This window comes from Teleopsis dalmanni, chromosome X (genome assembly GCF_002237135.1).
Source record: "Teleopsis dalmanni isolate 2A chromosome X, ASM223713v2, whole genome shotgun sequence".
In the NCBI taxonomy this organism is placed as follows: domain Eukaryota; kingdom Metazoa; phylum Arthropoda; class Insecta; order Diptera; family Diopsidae; genus Teleopsis; species Teleopsis dalmanni.
This window is the reverse complement of record NC_051848.1, coordinates 24088746-24105473: the sequence shown is the minus strand read 5'-3', so window position 1 is coordinate 24105473 and position 16728 is coordinate 24088746. Positions and strand designations below refer to the sequence as shown.

The following is a 16728-nucleotide window of genomic DNA, read 5'->3' as shown; positions in this document are numbered from 1 at the left end:
AAAATAGAAGCGTCTCTTCGAATTGAGATTATGCTTACATTAAATTAGAAGTGTGGAAGTGTATGCACTACATTATATATTTAAGGTTTATTAGTTAGGGTATGACTATGTCACATGATATATATACATATATAAATGGTTTACAAATCAAAGAGGCAAAAATAGAGAATAGATTCAGAGCAGGACACCGTGCAGGTCCGAGGCTGAGAATCTTATTCCAGAATACAGGGAAAGAAATGAAGTAGATTATCAAAAGGCTTAACATTTATAAAGTAAATGTGTCCAAGCCATGAAGAAAGATTGTGTATGGATTTAGAGGAGGGTACTTGTAAATTAAGTTAGAACAACTAGGTTAAATAGATAATTTAAGAGTAAACTTTATGTAACCACGATCATACAACGGGATTATAGAAGAGAAGTAGGCAATGTCGTTCAAACAGAGGGCTACGAGCTAGGGTGTAGAAACAGTGAACAATAAAATATACTCAATTCAAACCAAAATATATAAATTTTTTGTGTACAAGTAAGCATGCGGTGGGCGTTATTATATTAAACTTTGACTATTAGTAGATGTATGTATCTTCAAGCTTCCCAATTTTTACGATACTCTTGAATCTGGAACACGGTTTTTATTTTCTTAAAAAATATTGCCTTCATTTGTTTCGGTAGTATTGATTTCTCTTTTCTTTAAATCTATCATTGTTATTTTTTCTAAGCTTAAATTTATTTAAAAATTTAATATCCAAAATTTATGCTTTTATATTTTTTTTTATAAAGAAGTTTTTCGAACAGTAGTGATCTACAAAAACAAAAATTCTTTTTATATTATTTTAATTAATTGAATTTTTGGCTGACCATACAGCTGTTTCGAGTATTGATAAATATCCATCATCAGTGGTGTTGAAATTATTAGTAATCTTATATTTAATTATACTTAAGTACCAGGAAGTACCAGGAATCGAACTCAAGTCCTGCCAAATGTGAAGCTCAAAGTCAACGTTCATTAGGCAACTGACCCAAAGCCCTACTTGACTTTTATGTTCGTACATTTTTTCTGGATTTTTTTATATTTTATTTTATAACAAATATCGCATTTTTGTTGTTTGCAAAATTATGAATTTCGGTGTAAAATATATATTTCCAAATATAATTTTTATTTATGTATATATTTTTTAAGCGCTACACTGACTTCGATACGTTGAGTTTCATTAATTTACATACGTAAATTCCAAATGCTTTTCTTCATCATCTGATTTATCATCAGCATCATAATCATTATCTTTGCAAGAATTTTTCTAATAATTACCAATTGTAAATTACTTCATATTGTTGTTGTTTTTAAGCACTACTACACATTTTATTCACATGAGTACAGGGTAGGTATTAATTCGACTCTGAGCATACAGCTTCGTGTTGGATCAGTTCAATACAACAATAATAAATTCAACTATTTTATAAGTATAAACAGTTATGCATAAAAAACAACAACAACAGTAACAACAATGACAACAGCAAAACGAATGCAGAGAGAGCAATAGTACAATAATAAAAAAAGCTCAACGGTTACCATAATGGAATATGAAACAATATTAATAGTACTAATAATAATAACAACAACAACCGCTGCGATGAAACAAATAGTAAGAACAATAATAAATATACAAACAACAAACACAAAAAACAAAAAACAAAAACAAAATCCGAATACTACTTCCCTTATATTCTGTTCGTTGTTGACAACGATTCAATCATAACAGTCGTTATCAAGCTTTAAACACGCATAGTTGTTGTGTCGCGGACGTTATTTTTGAAACGTAGTTAAACTTTAACAAAAGAAGCTGTTGCGCCTGTTGGTGGTGTGCCTGTTGCGCTTATTTCCCTCCAGCAAGAAGGAATAAAACGTGAATTTGCGAAAAGGAAAAACGTGTTCATTGTTTTCTTTTCTACTTGTTTTCATATTAAATTGTGCTTTAATAAACTTAAAAAATTTAAAAATTAAACAAAAATATTAAAATAATTTTTTTTTAGAATACAATTTTTGCAAAATCATAAATAGTTTTTAATATAATAGAAAGTTTGTTAAAAAAATACAGCTTAAAATAATATTACTTTTAAATTTGTTTTAATCCTGCTTTGAAGTGTTTGGTTTTGGGGGAAAGAAATTGGAACTAAGAAATTCTATAATTAAATTTAAAAATTTATTTTATTGAATTAATTAAAGTAAGTAAAATTAATTAGTGTGAACAGTTTTTAATTTGTGTAAAATAAAAATAAAAGAAGAAAATCACTCAATAATTATTTTTCTCAATAATTAAATATTAGACATTTTTATAAAAAAATCACTCAAGAATCTTTTTTCTTTATTTATTATTAAACATTAAAAATTTGTATATATTTTTTCAAAATATTTTATTCCTTTATTTGTGACCAAAACAGTTTTATAATAAGTTTTTAAAATTTTGGTTCCTTGTCCCGAATTTTTTTTAAATCACAACTATTCTATTTGAACGAACGCAAATGTTCCATCCGTGGTTTACTATACTTCCAAGATATCCAAACTGATATTTCATTTTATTGCTATTTGAAAAAATTAATGATTTTTGATTTACAAACTGTTCTTTAGTAAATATAGTAAATTTTTCTACTTGAAAACAGTTTTGTACTTACAAATTATTGATGTTGGGGTCATCATTATCATTAGTAGTTATAACAGTTTGACTTAGGCCCTAAAAGTTTTAACGTGTCTTTTACATCCGAGGTTGAGTCATAAACAATTTCTTCTAGACTCTTTAAAATGTGTCAATTAAAAATATATAAAATATATTTTAAAGTTATTGTTTTATATGTTCAATATTAACTAGCTTCAATCGCTTGTATATAGGTCTAGTCTTTTTCAAAATTAATCAATTGCTCACTTTCACTCAAAAATCGTAATGGTATTATTATTAATAAAGGTCAGAATACACTACGATTAGAGTAGATTTATTTTGAATACCCTTCATTTTTAACCCTGTATATTTCAGTTGATGATAAATTTTAGTACAGTTGAGGTTTGTTGTTCCAGAATTTAAGAAGAGATATAACAATACCATCCATCTAAGTCGTGAAAGAGCTGTCTACTATGAGCTGGACATTCACAAATAATAAGGTCAGATCTGAAAGCCTACTTTGAAAGTAATAGAAGTAATAAAAAGTAAGTTTGTGATAATAAATGCTATAAATTTCGAAAACAAAAAGCTAACATATATGTAAAAAGTATTATCCTTATGTAAAATGGAATCATGAAAACAGTTATCTAGGACTTTTAAATATCCTTACTTATTTCCGCTTTTGAATTCGGAGTTGTCTTGCCGTCTTAATATGTCAAGTTAATAAGTTTCTTTCCTAATTCGGGTAGAAAGCGGCGAAAGGTATTAAAACACTTCTAGGACGTCAATTGAATACATTTTCTTTTGCCTCTATGATTCATAAATATGATGAAGCAGTTTGTTAAGTTGATTGGAAAAAATATAATTCAAAGCAGTTTCATACTTATCCATACTTTGGGTTCTGAAATAAAACTTTACTACTTTTTTATTAATATCTCTCAGGTAGTATATCTCAGGTAGTAGATATGTGATAGTGAACATATTTTTTCAATTGTGTAATCCGGGAGGCATTGGGTTGTTTTTTAAAACTAGTCCCCTATTTAAATCTGGTTTCACTATCCAAATTATATTTAATAGTTCATTTATATTTAAAAAATAATAGACTCTTACAAAATTAATACGATTTTGGAAAGTTAGCAGGGATTCTATGTCATTATATGTAATTCTAAAAACAGCTTAATTGGTTTAATTGATCGCACCAGCTTAATGAGTTGGTTAAATGCTGACTATCGGTTGAATGACAGATTCTCTTCCGGCTCACCTAAATAATAATTATTGATGTTTTAATGGATTATTCACTCAAGAACCGCCTGTAAAAAAAGTAGGTATATTTAGGTAAGTTTTTATGCAGTTTAACAGGTTTTTTGTTTTTACTAATGATTATATGGGCTATAAGTACTTCTCTAAAAATTTGTTCCTACTGTTAGCCAAGGATGGACATTCATAATACAATATGCTTTAAATAGTATTGGATGAAAGCCGATTAGAAATTAGAAAACTTTCTGAGGCTTTGATCATTTTGCCTGATGGCAAAAAACTTTAGGCATGAGAAACGTTTTCGTAATTGTTTAAACATTTCTTAGGGCCTTTTACTTATAATACTTTTCTATATTATTATTGTTATATATATATATATTATATATATATATATATATATATATATAAAATTTCATTAGAAATAATTAAATGAAAATAGTGTCTGTACTCTTGGATTTTTGAAAAAAAATATTTTTAGAAATGTGTACTAAGAAATAATTTTATTATTTTCTATCGAAATTTTCTATGTAAACAATAAATGTTTATTAATATTGTTTTTACAATTAAAAACTGATTGAGCAAAAAAGTTCCCTTAAATATATAGACAGTGGTTCATATAGTAACGCGTAGTTTAAAAATATTTAAGTACTTAACAGAGCTTAAATACCTTTATAAAGATGTATTGAAAATGCTCTTATAACAGTTTTTCAAATTATAATTATAAGTTTATTAGATCGGTAAAGTTTTTGCTTAAATAATATTTAAAATTGAAAAGTTTTCCTTATAACTTTAACAGTAATTCTAATATTAGATAAGGAGCCCGTTTGAACTAAATTTGTAATTTCTTGATTTGTTTAAATAATCTAATAATTTTAATAAATAAAATAAATAAGTACAGCATCACACACCACGGTTCCCATATTGGTGATGGATCCATCAGGCGTCTCTGAGGATGAGCATGTGTCTTCTCTGTACTTTATTACGCGTACGGGCGGTGTATTAACTTATGTATCAATATATTAAAATTTTTGTCCCATTTCATTTTATTTTTTATCATCATCACTCTCCTGATAAACTGTTGGTTTCTTCAATAAGCGCCAATATATTTCTTCGGTTTCTGATTACTAAAATTTAAATATCATCATTCACGTTTTGCCTTCATTGTTTCCGTGTAATTTTTCATCTATTTAAAAACTTCTATTTTTTCGGTTCTTGACCCTTAAAGTTTGAATATCATCCTGTACGTCTGGCTTTCATTGTTTCTGTGAAAGCCTATTCCTACCTTCCTGCCATACAGCTTCAAAGACTTCTAATAAAATAATAGATCTTGCATGTAAAGTTTCACAAGATCTTTCGTTTAAGTTTTTTTTTAATTTTATTGGTATGGATTCCTTATTTATTTTTTATATTACAGATATTCTTAATGCCTGTGGATTTATATATAAATACCTAGTTTTATATAATAAATATAATATAAATGCTGATATAGATTCTAAAATAGCGTTTAAAAAAATGAAAAAATACATATATGTTTGGAAAAAATATCTGATAATAGTAAACTATTGTAATGGCATTTTGTGATAGAGCTCTCTTACTTATCACCTCCAATTTTATAGATGTAGTTAAATAACAACAATGTTTGGGTTTTCCATGGCTAAAAGCCATAAATATTATTAATTTTATTTATTATTTTTTTTTTTTTTTTAAATTTAATAGAATTTACTTTACAAATTAATTCATTTGTTAAGTGCTTTTGGTCTCTTTAATACGTAATAATTGATTTAAAAATTCGAATTTAATATTTGATAGAAGCGGAGAAGGATCAAAATATTCATGAAAGAGAAGAGAAATATGACAAAAGCTTCCACATCAATCCAGTCGTTGCGTTTAAAAAAGTAATTTAATAGTAATTGATAGATTTTCTTTATTTTTATACTAATGATTTTAGAAAGGTTCAAACAGAATTGAGAAGATAACAACAAAAATTTTAGTTAATTTATTGAAATTTGGCTGACCATACAATGCTGATTCGAATATTATCAAGTACTTATCATCAGTGGTCTTAGAAAATATTCGAATTTTTTTAATTAGTTTATAGTCTGTATATAATTTGTTTGGATTGCAAGTGCCAGACTTAGAACTTGTGCTTCTCAAATTAAAAACAATGACTGATCCACAAGTAGCCAAGATTGCACAAACTTTCAATGCTCAAGTTCCAAGTTTTTTTGTTACTTTTTTATTTTTTTTTAATTTTTTTCTTTTTTTAAGTGACATTAGCCAAAGCACTTGCCGTGCTTTAAATTATAACGAGCTCATAATTAATTTTAATTTTGTGTTCAGACTTCCAGTCACTAATTGAATTCAACAAACTGGAACTTCAAGACTTGAGCACTGTCACCATGGGCCCATAACCATCTCTGTGGCTACAAGCCCATAACTCCAGTATATTGCCGGCATATTTGTCACTGCCGAAACTTATATTCTTAAATCAATATCTCAAACAAGCACAGTAAACCCACACATCCATCTCCGGAGTATATTTGAAGCTACTTAGTGATCGATACTAAACTATGACAATGATATATACAATGACACTGAATTACTCAAGGGGGTTTTTATGAAGATTTAATTAATTATATACAATTTTAGTATTGGCGAAAATAAACCAATATGCCAAATAGACAATTTGACCAATATAAATTTGTGTTAAATTTTAATTCCATTCCCTTAGATAGTTTTACTATCTCTTGTAAGTATATATAAGTAGAAAGTATTTATATAAATATACATTGATTTAAATATATTTTTCTGTTAAGCTTACTTCCTTATATATATGTATATATTCTATATAAAGTAAACTAATTGCAGCATGAATAGAATGTCAAGTCCATAGGCAAAGTATTTTTAGAAATGTTTACAATTTTATACCCTCTGGGTCAACCAATTATCTCAATATGCAGTGGGAAGTTAAAAAGAAATAAACATTTTAGGTAAAGATTTTATAATTAGGTAATATGAGAGTTTATCACCTATAAAGTTGTAATTTTTGATTATTTTCAAGCGATACTTAATACTTAATGTGAACAAAGTAAATAATACAATTTAATAAGCTTAAGCAGCTATAAATAACATTAAACAGATAAATATGAATTTTTTATGAATAATAAAAAAGGAAAACTTTTAAGGGCATCAAGCATCTTATTTATTCTACATCTAAAAAACTGTTACCGTTTTTATTGATTTCTTAAATAAATATACTAATAATAATAATAAAATAAAAATTATAATATGTGTAATAATATTTTTTGATATTTTTATTTATCACGCAACACACAAGAATGTTTAATAAATAAATAAAATCTCATTTTATTTCTCCAAAATTCTGATCATTTTTAGTATAACGATTTTTCTTTGGCTTCAGAGAAGGCTTCAATTTCAAGATTGGAGTCCATTATTTATTTTGTCGTACCTTCTTTATGTTTTTAAGTAGGTAGTAATTGCTGGTAGGCAGATCCCGAGAATATAATAGATTCGGAAATGATTCAAAAAGCAATTCGTACAATTTTTTTTTAATGGATTAAGTCCTGGTATATTGTCTCTGTGAATGGACATTTCGTTTGAAGGTGTTTTTCTCATAATTCTTTACTATAAATCTAATATTATGTCGCATAAAATAACTTACGCATCTCAAACTGTGATGGCCGAAGCCTTTCCAACTGAAATTTCGTTTAATTGTCACATTTAACGCTTTTTGATGGTTACTATTATAATATCATGTTTCCACTACTTATGATAACGAAATTAAAATTAGGTCCTTTCCATTGGCATAAGCTGATTTATACATTGTAATTTGCTTGTTTGTTTACATTTTTTAAGTAAAATATATAAAACATACGACAAATATTTCAAATTTTAGCTATTTCCCTTGTAGGAAATTTACTTGCATTCGATGTTTTTCGTTTTAAATCAGTTGATTTATTTATAATGAGCCCATTTATATGTAAGCTCTTTGTATGGTATACTTTTCTTTTGACCGACCTTAATGAGCAAAACTGCCTAAATGAGTGAAGTGGAAACATGATATAAAATACACAGTTCGCATCATTAAATGTGCGTACAAACTAAGGTTTATACTTCGTTTTGATATATTTTAGATGCCAGATATTTTCTCAAACTTAACTTCATGGCAAATGTTCAATGTTATTGGTGAATGTATTGCCATCTTTGAATTCAGTACATCACAGATAAATAGCTTATTTTTATTCAGCTAAATTGTTATAATACTTTTAATCTATTGTTTGATTTGCAAAGCAATTCCTTCCATCAGGAGAAATACTTTATTACCGAAGTTTAGTATTTTCTGTTATTATGAAAATTACAAAAATGGTTTTACTAATATTTATTAGCTTATTAACTAAACATCAGTTTGTCAAGTTTCTAAAATTCGTACTGATTGCTTAAGAGTGGCGCCATCTATATTTTATTCTAAAAATTTATTATCCACAGATATATGTTACATAAGGATATCCTTGTTTTAACACTATTATACTTTCCATTGTTTGTATGAAAATTCGTATATGTAGCATTGGAATAATAATTTGAGTCATACATTAACGGCATCTCCTACAAATAGTCAGAGCTATTAATATTTCCTTCTTGATAACGATGTTCTGTACGTATAATTTTTAATATATTTAATAGAAATGTTTTATTAACTGGGTTTGTAGTAGCTTAGGTTAGGATATCCAAAAGACTTCAGTTTGGCCTATTGGTTCACTGTGCTCCATTTTTAATACATTTAACAGAAATCTTTTATTAACTGGGTTTGTAGTGGCTTAGTTTAGGATATCCAAATTAGAATTCGGCTACGCCTTTCGGTCCATTGTGTTATTGTATAAGAAACTCAGAAGTTTGAAAACCATCTTGTGTATCTGAGAATAACGAATAATTAATTTATAATAAAATAAACAGAAGCAATAAATTAAAAAAAAGAGTTCATGTCTCTATTGTTTGTAAAACTTCTCGATTGAGGAGTATTTTTTATCAACTGTACGCTCAAAGAATATCTGTTTAGCATAAATATGGTATCAAATCTCATGTACATATTGGGATTTGTCTGCAATCCGAGCCACTATAGTATATATTAGAAAAATGCGATGGGCTCATGCCAAAAAGACAACAATAAGTATCTAGGAACACAATTAATACCAAGAAAAGCACTATCAATGCTTAATCCAACTGACATTTTTGAGTTCTTATGGGTAACGAGACTGGAAAAGACTTTGAGACTGTAAAATAGATCTCTTGGTTGCAGTAATTTTTATATGTTACATACACAAAACAATAATTATTTTTTATTTAATATAAGAAAAGTCGTTATAATGATGATAAACAAATTTCTTTACAAAGTTGCGCCCTATGCTATACGTATTTTCTATAGAAGAATTACATTATTTTACAGTTGTATTTCAATTGGCTAGAAACTAATAATAATGCGAAGTTAGGGAACATGAGAAGTTTAGAAAATTAGTATTTAATTTGTACATACATATATATGTAATTAATTAAAAAAAAACACTAAACAACATTTAAACAACAATTATCAGTTATCAAACACCAATTCACACATTTAATATTTTCTGAATTTTTTCTTAATCTCACAAATTGATTACATATAAATTAATACGTTAAGCAATAAAATTAATTTACTGTAAATGTTTAATAAATAATTTCATAAATATACATACGAGTACATACAAATATATACATATATATAAATCGTATATTTACAATTGATTTACGGATACAACCATATATACATAATTTTATACTGTGCAATTTTTTAATTGCATTTTATATACTCGTATTTCACAAATCATTTTCTGATAATTAGTTTACCGTATAATTCATGTATTGATTAACCCTTTATCTACCCTGGGCTGAACTGAAATTTTTAGCGATAATCCATTTATATGAAAATAATTGATGACATTCAATATAAATAGTCTGTACTGAATTTTATAGACTTTCCTACTTAATCGCAATATAATAAGTAATTAAAATATGTATGTGAAGCATTTCATGAATAAAACGTGTTCATTATGTCTCTCCTTTATGTTTCAAATTGTTTCTAATAAATTTGTTATTTATTTATCTATTAAAATATCAATAAATTTATAAAACTTCTGTTTAAAATAAATATTTCTTGATAATCCCTTTATAGTACATAGATTATTACTCTAATTACTTAGTCCCCTTAAATTATATTCGTATTCGATGTGTAGACAAAAAGTAATGATAATTTTGAAGAACCTACCTTTATTGGCCAGCCAAGTTTTTTTTATGTATTGGTTGCATTGGAAGTATTGTACCTGTAAGCTATGAAGCTACTACGATACCTTACTTTTGTTTACTGAATGAATTAGCAAGACTTGTTAATTAATAGCAAATTGTCATAAATTTCTCATAGAGTTTATATAAGAAATTTTGGTGTTATAAAGGGACGTTAGTGCAGTGAAGTATTTAAAATTTTCAAGAAAGTGATGATACTTACTTATTTGCTTAGTTGGCCATTACAGATGTGAGTCGTCCTTAGCCGCGTCGAGCAGACTCCACCAGTCAGCCCGATTAGTTGCTTGCTATCGCTAGTTGGTAGTATCGAGCGCCCTCAAATCGTTGGTCACCTGGTCCTTTTATCGAGTATGCGGACGACCTCTACCGCCTTTTCCACCTGCGGGTATCTTTTCAGTCGGAGCACTTTCTTCCATTCGTACGATATGACCAAAAATAGCTTATACAACTCATCGTTCCATTTAATTCGATACTCGTCGCTAACGCGTAAGGGACCATAGATCTTCCGCAGAATACTTCTCTCGAATGCTCCTAACGCATTCTTATTACTGTTATTTTCCAAGCTTCTGTACCACACGACAGGACAGGCCTGATAAGATATTTGTAGAGCATGATTTTTGTTTGTCGAGAGAGGGCTTTATATCTTCATTGCCTACTTAGCCCGAAGTCACATTTGTTGGCAAGAGTGATTCTTCGTTGAATCTCTAGGCTGACATCATTTTTGGTGTTTAGGCTGGTTCCTAGATAAACAAAGATTTTCACAATTTTGTACTTATAATTGTGATGGTACCATATTAATATTAAGAAGAAGGATTTCATAAACGACAATATATTACACTGGGTTTTTAAAGTTGATTATGAGGAAAGAAACCATTTGTGTAATAGAAATTATTGTTTTAATAAAGAAGTGTTTTTTGACAAGTACTGTATTATAACAACAAAATTTTATTATTTATAAATTAATTGAATTTTTGGTCGTTCATGTATGATAATGATAGATATTTGGCAATACTCGAAACAGCTGTATATTCAGCCAAAAATTCAATTAATTAATAAATGAGTTGGTAACTCTTTACCTCCACAAACCCTTTAATATGAAATTATTTTATGAAATTACAAAAACGTTTTATGAAAAAAGCGTTTTATATTTTCGTTTTTAAAAATATTTGAAATCATTTAAAATGTTCAAGAACGTGATATTATAAAACAACTTTATGAATAGTATCGAGGAAGCATTGAAGATGACACGAGGTACAACCATAATGAAAACGTACATATGCTTGAAGAGACTATGTCTAATTAAAGGATATCTCCTTTATTAATTTTAGTCACCATTAGAGATATTGTTGTAGAACTAGAAATACCATATATATATCATATAGAGATTTTTAAATGTTACATGTATCTTCACGACAGTTAGGAACACATTGAAGTTGACGCCAGGTTTAGTCAATTAATGAAAATGTGGATAAAATTAAATAGATTAAATATAACCATTAGTGAGGTTTCTAAAGAAACAAAAATGTTAGATGGCTTAAAAAGCGATTATTACGAATGTATTAAACACAAAATGAGTGGGAGCAAAATTTTTTTTGAAATTATTGACTTTTTAACAAACCCAAAATTGCCTAATTGTTTCTGAATACTGACATAATGACGTTGTTGATGACCTTGACGATCTTGACTTGCTCAAATGTGTTTAAGTTGGTGATAAAATGTATGTATATGGTTAAGGTCTTAAAACGAATACCAATCGTTTTTATGAATACTTCTGAAGGGACAAGGTTGAAAAAGTATATCAACAGACACAGCACTCTTTTAAACTTTGCTCTATCAAAAACTTATATCAAAACGATTTCTATTCGTTAACATGTAACAACCATATACTCATATTTTATCACCTGTTATTCAAACTATTTTCTTTAACTGGAATTGAATAGTTCATTACAAATTTTTGCGATTTTCTCCAGTCAAAGGTTTTATAGAAATTGCCCTTATTTTGACGCTATTCGTAGTAATATATTTTTAAACTTCTTTGCTATAAGTTTATTAAAAACCATTACTGTTAAAAATATACTTTTGATATATAAATATATTAAATTCTGTAATTTAGTCAATAAAATTTAATTTATAATAACCGATTTGAAGGCCCTGGCAGCTCGTGCTGGTTTTTCCTATCTTAGTTATAAGATTTTTTATTTTTTAATTAATTATAATAAATAAATAAAAAAAAACGAACCCATTATTATTAAGGTTATGTTGGCTTTGTGTGCTAACTAATGAGTCTCGTGTGATAGGTCTCGATTCCCGACACTTTTAGTTCATATATTATACACGGGAAATTTAACTAATATAAGTTATTTTTGCAATAGTACTCCCTGTGATCCGATTGTAGCTGAATAAGACATTTCCTTGAAGTAGTTGAGGGTCATATCTCAATTAGACTAAGAAAAATGTGTTGAGGATTGTTACAAGAGCTGGGATAGTAGTATTGTACTGGATGTGCTTTCTTGGATTGATTAATGTCTTGTTATGTATTTTTTTACTTATTACTTTCTATACAGAATATATATCCGTATTTATATTTCTTTTTTTGATATAATATAATTAAGAGGACAACATTAGAATCATAAATATTGTTCTTAAAGTGTGAGAGATTTGGAATATCAAAGAATTAATGTTTCTGTTAATGCATTTTGCTGATATATTTAGTAGATTGCATAGATGTTAAACAAATAAATTATTAAAAAATATCAATTAATTTGCATAATAAATTAAATCTTGAAATTCAACTTGATGATTACTAATTGCAAACTTTGTTTTGTAAAAAGTAAACTTTTAATGAGAAACTATGACTGAACTTAAAAAGATTTTATTTAACATTGAGTCTTTACAGAAATCTCTTTGAAATAAAATAAAACTAATTTTTCCTCAATGAAATACGCTTTAATTACGAGTACGAGTGCACACTTGTTAACATTTAAAATTAATTTATGCAAATAATTGTGATGTTTTTTGAAAATATTCTCAAGTGAATATTCTTATATTCAGCTAAGTATATTAGTATGTTCGCTTATTAATATAGATATGTAAAGTGTGATAACATTCAGAAATAAAATCGATTAACTAATTTTAATAACATTCCACTCCATTAATTACAACTCATTAAGCACATTCCAATATCGTCGATTTGTGCATTATTTTCCTCTATATGAATTTGTCCACTTGGCGTTCAAAACAATGACTTTATTATTCCCATAGCTATACTACCTTCTATCTTGAATTGTTTCCAATATTTATTACACACAATGGTTTTTGTGATTCCGCATTTATTGATTACACATAGTTTTCGTTCAGTCCTCTATAAATGAATGATCCATAAATGAATCAGCTTGACACATTCAGTGGTTATAAATGTCTTCAATAACCAATTGTAAACTCAAGCAAGTTTTATATACTGAATACTTTTCATTTAGATTTGCTTATTATTTATTGCCACACCTGAGTTCTTATATCTATTGCACTATATCGAACAACTTTCTCATATCTTATATATATAATTCTTCTGTACGTGTGTTGACAGTGAACTCCTCCTAAATGGCTGAACCGATTTTGATGAAATTTTTTGTGAGTGTTCAAGTGGATTCAAGGAAGGTTTAGATTCACAATTTGGCCCACTAGATAATGTCTTTTTAATTAATTTTTTATTTTTTGGTATGCATATACATTTATATTAGAAATTTAAAATTTATTCATGCTTACTTTGATTTGTTTAAAAACTTTAAAATCTCTAAAATGAATCGTAAAACTGCCGTTGCACAGCTTAAGTGCATTTAAATTCCGCAGCATAATTATAGGTGAGCCAATTTTTAATCTTAAGTTATGTGGTGGTATTCCTGGTAAATCTAGAGAATTCAAAAATTCAACACACAAAAAAGAAGAATTATATATATAAAGATATAAATAACGTACAAAAAACAATGCCACGTCTTCGTGGACGAGGAGGAAATAGTTGTCGACGGACTCGGAATTCACAATTACTCCAAAACCGTCGGTTAAATAGATCGGCAGAAAACAATGAAAATGTAAGAAACCAGGATACAATCACACGTGCTAATGAAAGTCAAAAGCAACGCAACGAACGCCAGGAAAATTAATTGCAAGGGGAAACAACGTTCACCGGGTCAGCTAGTTTAGATATAAAAAGTCAATTAAAAATCGATTAATTTTTAAAGTCAAATTTTTGTTTCCATTTCATTAACTTATTATTGAACAATCTAGTATAATAACTAATCCGGAAACACCCTGTTTACATTATATACTTATATACTTATATATATATATATATAATATATATATAATATATATATATAATATATATATATATATATATATATATATATATATATATAAAGTCAATTAAAAATCGATTAATTTTTAAAGTCAAATTTTTGTTTTGTTTTTTGTTTCGTTTCATTAACTTATTGAACTAGTATAATGACTAATCCGGGAACACCCTGTTTACATTATCCACTTCTACATAGTATATATAATATATATAACTTTCTTATACTTATGTATAAAAACTCAATTAAAAATCGATTCATTTTTAAAGTCAAATTTTTGTTTCCGCTACATTAACTTATTGAACAATCTAGTATAATGACTAATCTGGTAACACCCTGTTTACATTACACACTTATACATATATATACACTTATAATACACTTAAAGCACTTATAGAGTGTTTTCAAAAAATTTAATTTTAAAAATTATTTGATTTTTAAATATAATATCCCGAGAATATTATATATACGAAATTTCCTAGTGTCTTACTTTGTTTTAGAACCATAATGTTACCCATAATTCTTTCTAGCAAAGTTGTATTCAGTTGTGTTTTTGTTGTATTATTATAGTAAATGTTTTCTTAACTTAAAGCATAACACATAATATTTCTCATTGAACCCTATGATATTCTTAAAGCTTCTACTAAATTTCTCTCGACTAAGCGATAATCCTTCAAAATCGTATCTGGAAAATGTTATGAAGATTCTTTCATGTAAATCGGTTTAAAGTCTTGTACGATCGTTTTTAAATAACCCTCTTGCCTAAATCAGACCTCTTATGATCATTATTTTTGAAATATAAATTTATTTAATATATTTAACATATTGCTATGAATCCTTTAAATAATTCCTTTTAGGAACCTCCCAGATTATGCTTTATATATGTTATACAACCAAGAGTAATCAAACCATCAATAAATAATGCCTTTACAAAAGAATAGTATTGAAATTTAAGAATTAAAAATATAAATAAAATTAATTAACTTAATTTATGATGTCGTTCTAATATAACACAACAAGTGAATTTATTAATTAACTTTCACAGTAAATTAACAAAACTCCAAGTTAGAATATGTAAGTCAAGGTCAGAATAAGATTAAGCTTTAGGTCAATTGGCTAATGAACACTGTTTCTGAACTTCAAATTTGGCAGGGTAGGAGTTTAACTCTTGGTACTTATAGTCTTAAGAATTTATTTACGAATAATTTAATATAATACCACTGATAATGGGTATTTGGCAATACTCGAAACAGTTTTATGTTCAGCCAAAAATTTAATTAAATAATAAATAATAAAAATTTTTTGTTGTTGCAATTCACTCCTGTAAAAAACTCTCTATTGAAAACAATAGTTTATATTGTGAATATAGATTTTTTAGATTAAAAATCAATTTAATGATTTCTTTGAATAATGTTATATAAATAATTTAATTAAAAACTGTTCATTTTTTTTATTCTTATTCTTTTTACCAATAATAAGTATAAAAATATCTCCAAAAAAAATCATTTAAAAAAATGACAATTTATGACCGCACACTAATTCATGCTGGACTTCAAAGCATACTTCTATAAAATGATTTGAATAATTTATTTTTAGAATTCAACGGAGCTCGTGTTATAGTGAATCATCCAAATTAGTGCTGTCCAAAGCATGGGCCACGGACCTCGTGCGACCTGCGATGTGTTTCTAATCTACCATAATTAGGCAAATTATTCTTTGTTATATTTTAGTAACATTACATTATTTTATTTTTGTGGTAATTTATTATCAGAATTTAACGAAGTTCTTATTATAGTGGATCATTCAAATCAGGGCTGTCCAAAGCACGGGTCACGGGTCTCATGAGGCCCGCGATATGTTTCTAATCTAACACAAATAGGCAATTGTTTCTTTGTTATATTTTAGTAACATCACATTATATCAGTTTTGTGGTATCCTAAATAAATGAATTAAAATTTTTTAAATAATTTAGTATACTTCACATAAATTTACTTAATTGACCGGGACTTCAGTATATGTTTCTTTGTAGTACGCGTTCAAAAAATTCGTATCCAGTGCCATAAGTCATTATATTAAAAATGAGATATTTTTTATATTGCAATAACTAATATTAATAATGTTGATAT

General features: G+C 27.3%; 1 protein-coding gene across 1 annotated transcript in view; it reads left to right on the top strand.

Annotated features, from left to right (window-relative positions):
• Positions 1-2095: 2095 nt before the first annotated feature.
• The window catches only part of LOC119689943 (protein peste-like), a 30996-nt gene continuing 16363 nt past the window's right edge, over positions 2096-16728 (top strand). Inside the window, exon 1 of the mRNA XM_038104891.1 lies at positions 2096-2220. The gene's annotated coding sequence lies outside the window, so the exon portion shown is untranslated. The remainder of the gene's footprint in view (positions 2221-16728) is intronic.